This window comes from Gracilinanus agilis, chromosome 3 (assembly GCF_016433145.1).
Source record: "Gracilinanus agilis isolate LMUSP501 chromosome 3, AgileGrace, whole genome shotgun sequence".
NCBI classification, from domain to species: domain Eukaryota; kingdom Metazoa; phylum Chordata; class Mammalia; order Didelphimorphia; family Didelphidae; genus Gracilinanus; species Gracilinanus agilis.
This window is the reverse complement of record NC_058132.1, coordinates 563912751-563923624: the sequence shown is the minus strand read 5'-3', so window position 1 is coordinate 563923624 and position 10874 is coordinate 563912751.

Sequence of the window (10874 nt, the reverse complement as noted above, 5' to 3'; positions counted from 1 at the left end):
TCTCCGATTTCCCTTCAAGAAGACCATCTAGCGACCCATCTATCAAAGATCCTCTTGGTTATCTATTCGAATGAAATTATATAGACTGATCTGGCAGCCATGAAGCTGTCCACAGATGTTACATAGAAACTATGCCATTATCACAGCACCTACTTTGCAGTGTTCTTCCTTTGCCCCTGCAAGGGCCATATGATGCTCTTCAAATTGCCCGGTAGTATGTTGTGTTTGTTCCAGGTGGAACTCATTATGGCTACTGACTCCCATGCTTGAGGCCAGATGCCACATTCCCTTAAATTAGCCTTTAGAGAACCTTTATATAATTTAGTAGGATGTCTAATAGCTTTCTTTGCATCACAGAACTGGTCACAGAAAATTCTTTCCAGGATACTAACATCCTCCATTTGTGCAAGATGACTGACTCTGCTGACATAATGATGGACTTTATTCCATGGATGTAACATTTCTGAATCACTGACATATCTGAAACACGATCTTGCCATTTTCTAGGTGTTTACTTGAGCAAACAGTGAAGAGGAAAATGGTTTTGTTTTCCAATATAACCATGCTATGTCGTCAGCATCCCATTATAATAGACCTAAACCCAAGTTGCAGGAGCATCCTTGACTGGCTGAGTGACCTTAGGCAAGTCTTTTAACCTCTATCTCTTTCTTTTTCTACTATAAAATGGACAAAATTAAGCCTAAAATTCTTCACACCATAGACTTGTTGTCAGGATCAAATTAGATCATGAATTTGGATTTACTTATAAATGTATAAAGCTCTAAACAAGTGAAAGAATATTATTAGCAAAAGAATGGAGGAAATTTCTTGGTCAACATCAGCTTCTGTACTGATTGTGAGGCTGTGTTCATTCTCCAGATGCTTTGTCAACTGTCTTCAAACAGCACTGGCTCTTGCCAATGAGTAACACTAGGGCAGGTTGACAGTTTATTTCATAACACTATATGACACTCAACCAATATCGAACAGCAAGGAGAAATGGAGGGAAAATGACTATTTTCTAGGTCTCCATCACTGCATGTAAGACTAACTGGTTTTCATGGTGTTCCTGTGCCTTGGTATTCATCAACCCTTTTGAATAAATCAAATTGATCTTTCTAAGTTGTTTGGCCGAGGTCTGTCATTCTATGGTCGACATCCATACAATGCGGTATTATACACCATTATTCTATAGTACATCACAGCATACTGTATCTATTACAGTCATCTCATACAGAATTACCTCTTACAAAGGGAAGGAACATGCACTAAATTACAATGGTCACATGCCTTGTACTAGTTTTAGCAGGAGAAGCACTTTTTGCAACCATGCAATTACCTCTGGTGTGATAGAGGAAAGGCAGTATTTCTTTCCAGAAGAACTGAAATGCTTTCCTAGGGGGAAAAATATAAATCTATATATTTTAAGGTAGCAGCATTAGCTCTGGCATTCACAGAAGCAAGTGCAAATGGTTTTATCTTAACATAATAAGTGCAGTGATGAAGTTGAAGTCAGTTTTCAGATTGTTTTAAGAGCAAATAGAACATATAGTCTAAGGAAGAGGTGTTTAACATTTTTTGTATCATGAGCCCCTTTGGCAATCTGACAAAGTCTATGGACCTTTACAGAGAATAATGGTTATAAATGCATAAAGAAACCAGTTATATTGAAATATAGTTATAAAATATTTTAATATGTTCATAGACTCAAGATTAAGAACTCCCAATATAATGGCTAAACATTTCAAAGACGTCTTACTTATGGATACACTAACCAATATGTTCCACAATAATATCATCAATATTTTATAACCAAATTCCACTCTAAAGTCACAAGGTAGCATTATTTGGCCAATTACATATTTATAAATTTATTCTAGTGAAATTAACTATTTTATAGTAATGTTATTTTACCTAATGTGTTTCTAAAAACAATTAATAATGTTAGGTGGGGCATGCTCAAAATATCTGAAGACATAATATTTTTATTTTACAGAGGTATAGTGACTTTTTCTGCTTTAAAAGTGCAATGCTCAGAAAACATTTTTTCCAATTAACTGATCCCAGTTCTAATTAAATTTTAAAAGTAAGTCAAAGATTAAACTTTATTTTAGCATCAAATATGTTTGATGCCAGATGATTTTTTTCATATTTAAGCTATTTCTAAATAAGCATTGAAGTGGTATCAATATAGCAAGAACACATATATTATACACATGATGAAGAGAAAAAAAATGAAAGTGCATATCATATGGAAGAAAATAAGTTTGCATGTCTTAGAAGTAAATAGCTTACATGTGTTATTAATTAAACCTATGTCATTTATAGTATCCTATTAAAACTTAATAGTATTATGATTATTGAACCCCTTTAGAGGCAGATTTCATAACCTGGTAACTCTGAATTTGATTTAATATTTTTGATAACTTCTTTTCAATCTAATTGGCTTTTCCTTAAAAAGGAATTCATAGGCTTCAGTAGAGAGTCAAATAGGTCCCTGACATAAAAAAGATTATCAGATGATTAAGGGAAAAGGAAAAGAATGTATATGTTCTAAACTGTTCATAGTGGCCCTCTTTGTGGTAGAAACAAAATGGAAACTGAAGGCATGACAATCAGTGGGGGAATGGTTAAACAAGTTTTGGCAAATGACGATGAAGAAATACTACTGCATGGAGCAGTTTAATAGAAGAAAAAAATGTAGAAAGATCTATATGAAATATCTATATGAAATTCTGAGGAATGAAGTGAACAGAACCAAAAGAACATTAGGTACCTCAGTAGAAATACTGTTTGAAGAATAACTGTGAATGTCCACCTCCAGAGAAAGAACAGATCAATAGAAATATCCATGCTATACACGTGTGTATATAGGCATGTATATATGTATGCATATATGTATATAGATATAGATAGACTCAAATGATGCTTTCCTTAATGCAGGGAGGAAGAAAAATACTTGGTAACTTTTTAAAAAATTGAAAAATTAAAAAGAGATTAAACAAGAATGAAAGAAGTTAAGAACACCTACCTTCAAGTAAAAAGTTTGACATCATCACTTTAAATTCCTTTCATATACAGAAAGATACAAAAACAAAATATCCCTGATGCAAGTTACATTTAGCCTTGTTTCTTTTGATGGTGTCATTGTTTGGAATATGAGCTAGAGAATGAATGAGTTCCTCATAACCATAAACAAAGAGAAGTTGTACCATTCCTCTGATCCGAAAAGTCAAATTCATATAAGTAGAATTGTAAATTATTAATAGTTTGGCAAAGTTCAGGTGAGGACACATAATTTATTTTATAATCTATGTCCTTTATCTACATCACTTTTTTCTACCCAAGCAAAGGTATATGTTGGTGAGATTAATGCCAGGTTTTTGAGAAAGTTCATACCTAAGAAGGATAATACAAGAACATGTGATTGTGAAAAACAGTGGTTTATTACATTGTGCCAGGACCTTTAATTGAAAAGTCTTTCCCTGACTGTCTTAGGATCCCCCATGTATTTTTTTAAATAATAGTTTTACTCTCCCATATAATCTCAATTGCTTCAAATGAATAACATTTAAAGAAGATAGTGCTTTTTATCAAACTGTTTCCTCCATTTGTAAAACATAATAACTAACTTTTTGATGCAGTAATACTGGCATGAGATCTATTTCTCAGGGGGAAAGGAAAAGAATTCACATGCTCCAAAACACCTAGAGTAGCTCTATCTGTAGTAGCAAGAAATGGAAACTGAGGGGTTGCCCACCTACTAGGAAACGGTGGCATATGACCATTCTGGAACACCACTGCACCATACTAAACAATGAGCAAGTTAACTTCAAAAAATTTTGGAAACTCAGGTGAAACTACAAAGAGAAAAACAAGCAGAACCAAGAAAACACCACGTCCAACAATAGAAATAGCTCTTGAGGAATGTCTCTTGCATTTCTACCTCCAGAGAAAGAACCAACAAAGAAAAGAAGCAAGGCTGTTTTATATATACACATAAATCTTTTTGTCAAATGATTCCCCTCCTAATGGGAGGAAAGGAGGGATAGAGGGTTATTTGCATGTAACAAACAGAAATAAATTTAAATTAAAAAAATAAATATGAAGGCAAGGTTCTATCTAGGGCTTTCAGATTTGTAAAGTGAAGAACTATTATATTAATATACAAAAAAGAATAAAAGATAAAAGACACTTATTTCACTACAAGGGCATATACTTGGTATATATATATATACATATATATATATATGCATATATATATATATGTTGGATTAGCAAATTTGTCATGGATCTATATAGTAGGTCACAATTGAATCCCATTTTGAATCTGATAAACTGTAGAGCCTTAGGATGGATTGTGTATTTGGAATATATTATAAATATTCTTAGAGTTGTTTGATATTACTAGGGTTTTCCCCTATTTACTTTTTTTTACTTTTATACATTTTATTTTTTCCAAATTACATGTCAATAAAATGTCTTAATATTCATATTCTTATAGTTTTTGATCCATTTTCTCTCTCCTTCACACCCCAAGAAAGCAGGTAATATGAAATAGATTATATACGTAGGAGCTTTTAATATATATATATATACATATATTTCTATAATTTTCATGTTGTGAAACAAGATATATTCCTTATAATAGACCAAAAAATCATGGAGGAAATAAAAACAGAATTAAATATTTCAATTTACATTTTGACTCTGTTCCTTCTATAACAGCTGATATATATATATATATATATATATATATATATTTGTCACTAGTCTCTTAAGAGTTGTACTCAATCCTTGACCTGCTTTTTGTTTGTTTGTTTTTTGTTTGTTTTTTAAAAACTTTTATCTTCTGTCTTGGAATCAATACTGTGTATTGGTTTAAAGGCAGAAGAGTGGTAAGAGCTAGGCAATTGGGTTAAGTGACTTTCCCAGGGTTATGCAGCTAGGAAGTGTCTGAGTTCAGATTTGAACCCAGGACTTCCCATCTCCAGGCTTGGCTCTTTTTTCTTTTTTTTTTTTTCAAGCATTTACCATCTTCCTTTTTTGTCATGTTAGGCAGTCTGATAGGTATGAGATAGTGTCTCAGAATTGTTTTAATATACTTTTCTCTAATCAATACTGATTTGAAGCATTTTTTCAAATTACTAAAGATAATTTTAATTTCTTCATCTGAGAATTGCGCATTCCTACACTTTTCCTATTTCTCAATTAGAGAATGCTTTGTATTTTTATATATTTAACTCAGTTCTCTATAATTTGGGAAATGAAGCATTTATCAGGAAGAAGTTGTCATTTGCCTTTTAATCTTGGTTGTATTGCTTATGTTTGTAGAGAAACATTTTAATTTCATGTGATCAAAGTTAGATATTTTACATCTCATAATGTTCTCTGTCTTGTTTTCATCTAATTTCTTCTCTTATCCATAAGTCTGACAGGTAAACTATTTTGTGGTCACCTAATTTGTTTAAGGTATTACCCTTTATTTCTAAACCATATATCCATTTTGACTTTACCTTGGTATAAGGCATAAGGTGTTGGTCTATGCTAGATTTCTGCCATATTGTTTTCCAGTTTTCAAAGCAGTTTTTGTCAAATGGTGAATTCTTCTTCCAGAAGCATGAATCTTTGGTTTTATCAAACACTAGGGTACTATAGTTATTTACCATTGGGTGTTGAATGCTAAGTCTATTCCTTTTGTTCTCCATTCTATTTCTTAGCCAGTACCAGAGTCTTTTGTTGGTTATGCTTTATAATATAGTTTGAGAATTGGTCAGCTGAGCCATCTTCCTTCTCATTTTTTTCACTAATTCCCTTGATATTTTAATTCGTTTTTTCCAGATGAATTTCATTAATATTTTTCTAACTCTATGAGATCATTTTTGCAAAGTTTGATTGTGATGACACTGAATAAACTAATTTAGGATGAATTATAATTTTTATTACATTGGCTTAGTCTATCCATGAGCAATTAATGTTTTTCCAATTGTTTAAATCTAATTTTATTTAGATAAAAACTACTTTGTACTTGTGACTATACAGTTCCTGGATTTATCTTAACAGATAGATTCCCAGGTAGTTTATATTGTCTACAGTTATTTTAAGTGAGATTTCTTGGGTTTATTTAATTTCCTGAAACTTTGCTAAAGTTGTTAATTATTTGGATTAGATTTTTAGTTGATTCTCTAGGATTTTCTATGTATACCATCATATTATCTACAGGATTTTCTATGTATACTATCATATTATCTACAAAGGTGATACAATAGCTTTATTTCCTCATTGTGTATCCTAATTCCTTCAATTTCCTTTTCCTTTTTTGCTACAGTTCGCATTTCTGGTACAATATTGAATAGGAGTGTTGCTAGTGGACATTCTTGTTTCACTCCTGATCTTATTGGGAAGGTTTCCAGTTTATCCTCATTAGAGGTACTGTTTGCTGATGTTTTTAGATCTCCCCATTATTCTGACAAAAAATACTATGCTTTAATAAAGTAGAAAAGTTAAAGGATGGGGAAAAAAGCTATAGAGGTAACACGTAAGAAAATGTGAAATGTACTTTTCATTTGGCACTGAAGTAAGGCTTACAATTTACAATTATAGTGTTGTACTAAAAGAAACACACCTTTGAAGAATTCTTGTTATTAATCTTACCTATCTATCTTCCTCTACGAAACCACTTTGGTCTAATTCAATTCAACTCAACAAGCATTCATTAAATACTTACTAGATAACAGGCACTGTGCTTCATATTGAAGATGCCAAATATTCTCAGTTCCTATGAGCTTACATTTTGTTAGAGAAAAACAACACATGCACTGACAAGCAAATAAATATATGTATTATACACTTACACATATGCATACTTACATACATAATGTCATATAGTTAACACAATATTTACATATTCTGCAAATGCATACACAATATGTATATATACATAATTACACATTATATATGTAACATTACACATATATTAGTGTATATAATATGGCTATATTATAAATATGTATATAACAAATTAAATATAAAATGATTTTTCTTGTTAGCTATAGCAATGAGAAGAAACCAAAAGAATTAATATATACAATGAGGAGATGATTGAGGATAGAAAGCACTAATAATATCTGGGTGAACCAAGAAAGACCTTGTGTTGAACTAAACCTTCTTTGAAATTAGGGATTTCAAATAGCCCAGGTGAATAAGTGATACAGCAAAGGCACAGGAGGTAGCATATGCAAATATAGGTCTGCAGGAAATGGAATATTATGTATGGGGATTAAGAAATAGGAGATTTTTGCTGATATAAAACATGTGAAAGATAGTAATATGAACTAAAGACCCAGAAAGTTTCATGGCTAAGAGCTTGTACATGGCATAAAGAGTTCATATTTTATTTTATTTTTTAAACTCTTACCTTCCATCTTAGAATCAATACTGTGTATTGGTTCTACTGCAGAAGAGTGATAAGGGCTAGATAATGGTGGTTAAGTGACTTGCCCAGGGTCACACAGCTAGGAAGTGTCTGAGGCTAGATTTGATCCTAGGACCTCTCATCTCAATCCACTGAAACACTTAGTAGCCTCCAAGTGTTCCTATTTTAAACTGTATACAATAAGGAGTTATTAAAATTTATTGAGTTCTGATTTGATATGGACCTATAAGGGCCTTAGAAATATTTGTTTGACAGCTATGTTCAAGATGTATTGAAGAATAAAGAGTTATAGATATAGAGAATCCATATATGAGGTAATATCAAGAATCCTGGTAAGAAATAATGAGGGTCTGAAGAAGAGTGTTTATTGTATGAGTGAAAACAAGGAGATACATGGAAGAGATGTTGAGGAAAAATAATTTTAAGTAAATTCATGACAATAATAGTACTTAGTATTTCTATACTTGAGTTGAAGAAGCACTTTACAAACATCATCTTATTCCTTCCTCACAACAACACTTGAAGGGAGGTGCTTTAATTATCCTAATTTTATAGTTGAAGAAACTGAGGCAAATAGCAGTTCTGTCATGTTAGGGTGACAGAGAATTAAGTGTCTGGGACTGGATTTGAATATATCTAATTCCAGGCTCAGCCCTCTATCTGCTATACCACCTAGCTGGCTTTAATAAAGTCAACACCTGTCCAGTCCTTGTTCCCTAAGTTTAATAATAATATATTTCATATATAATAATAAAATGACGAGGGCAGATGATTCCTTATTTTCCAATCATACTAATGGATTTGGGATGATCTACTTACATCCTGTTTTCCAATACGCTTGTGCCCAACAACATTTTAGGCTGCATGAATGAACCAATAAATGTTGTAGGTAGAATAATTTAAGTTAGGACAGTGAAAAGAACACTGAATTAGAAGACAGAAGATTTATGTCCAAAGTAAATCTTCCATTGTTTAGCTATTATTGTCACTTAATTATTGATAGGCCTCTATTTCCTGAACTATAAGATAAATAGGTTAGACCAGATGTCCCTTCCAGCTTGAAGTCCAAGATCTTCAGTGGACAATTTGTTTTACATCATGAAATAATTTACCTGATAAAATGTTTGTTGAAAAATTATATTTTTTTTAATTGAAGGGACCTTTCTAGCCAGAATATTAGTGTTTCATTCACAAAGACTAAGTAGCTCAGTATGGAGAATTGGATTAATTTTGCAAAACCACGAATCAAGTGTATTATGTCTATATTTCTGCCACAATCAAATGTCTACATATGAGGACTGGTAGCAGAACTTTTAATATTTAATTAAGAGAAGTAAAGCTATAAGAGTTCATGATTATTATCTTATAGAATTCAGTCACATAGAAGAACAATGTCTTACTCTATTTACAAGATAGTAACAATAGCAACAATGGATAGAAGTTGGAATGTAGCAAAGTTGGAATGATGTGGTGGGGACAGGCTTCCCAAACATTAGAGTTATCTCAAAGTGTAATGAGATGACTTGGGAAATAATCAGATTCCCTCTGACTGTCATTTTTTAAGTCATTTTGACCAGATATTGGATGTATTGTAAAAAGGAATTCTTTTAGAAATTGAATTACTCTATATGGTCTATATAGCCAATGAAGTCCCTCTAAAATCTGAAATTCTATGTCATTCATCTCCTGAAACCTTACTTATTCTTTTTCCCCTAAAGAATCATACTCATTTCTGCTGAGTAAGTGTTCTTAGTTATTGTCTTTTGTAGCTCCTTTGCACTCCAGAATACCATATTTCAAGCCTTCTAATCATTTAATGTAAAAGCTGTTAAATCTGTTTTCTTGACTGTGGCTCCACAATATTAAAATGTATCCTTTGAGTTTCTTGCAATATTTGTTTCTTAACCTGGGAGTTCTGGGATTTAGCTATACTATTCCAGCAAGTTCTCATTTTGGGATCTGATGGAACCTGAATGGAGGTTGAAACATACCATTCTGTTTTTATTTCCTCCATAAGTTTTTCTCTAGTGTAAGTGACATATCTTCTTTTAACACATAATGAACATGGAAATATTTATTGTATGATAACACAAGTACAACCTATATTAATATAACTGTGTTCTCTGGGAGGGAAAAGAGATGGAAAGAAGATAACATAGATTGCAAAATGTTAGAAAATGTTTGTTGAAAATTGTATTGACTGGACAAGTAGGTGGCTCAGTGGATTGAGAGCCAGGCCTTGAGATGGGAGGTCCTTGGTTCACATCTGACATGAGACTTTACATAGTTGTATGACTCAGGGAAGGTCACTTAACTCTCACTGCCTAGCTCTAACTGTTCTTCTTGAAACCAATACACAGTGTTAATTCTAAGATGAAGGGCAAGGGTTTTTAAGAAAAGAAAATTATATTGATATGTAATCTGGAAAAAAAATTAAAACAAAAAACCTAGTTATTGGACTACCTAAAAACCAGGATGTAAAAAAGGAGCTCATACTTCAAGAAATTTTACAAGAAAATGACTCAAATAGCCATGAACTAGAGAGTAAAATAGAAAATGAATGAAATCACTGACAACCTCCTGAAAAGATGCCCAAATGAGAACTTGCTGGAAGAGTATAGCTAAATCCCAGAACTCCCAGGTTAAGAAACAAATATTGGAAGAAACTCAAAGGATACATTCTGTGTCAATAACTAACTTTTTTCATCATGAGTTCCTAGGGATTTTTCTGGATCCTTGCATTGTTGATAAGAGTCAAGTCATTCACAGGTAATCATCATTCATTAAACTTGCTATGATGTACAATGCTCTCCTAGGGTCCAATAATTCTTATTCTCTTTCCTTAATTTGTTTTGCAGATTAGTTGTTTATCCATTGAGATAATTCACAATTCATTCTATTTCTTCTTTTTTTTAATATATCTTAAAGTCTCAAGGAGTCATTAGCTTCCACTTGCCCAATTCTAATTTTTAAGGCATTATTTTCTTCACTGAACTTTTGTACCTCCTTTTCTTATTTGGTCAATTCTAGTTTATAAGTAATTCTCTTTTGTGAATTTTGGGGCCTGTTACCACTTGGCATATTCCACTTTTAAAGATTTTTTTTCTTCAGTATTGTTGTACCTTCTTTACCAAGTTATTAATTTTCTTTTATCACTCTCCATTTCCTTTCCCAATTTTTCCTCTACTTATTTTATTTAATTTTTTAAAAACTTTTTTTGAGTTTTTCTAGCAATTCTTTTTGGACCCAAAACAATTTATTTTTTTTTCCTTTTCAACTTTGGATGCAACTTTATTGATTTTTTCATCTACTGAATTTGTGTTTTGAGATTCACTATGACCATAGTAATTTCAGGTCTTTTTTGTTTTTATTTGTTCATTTTCCCAGACTTTTTCTTGACTTTTAACTTTAATGCTCTTTTCATGGGGTGTGGGAGGCA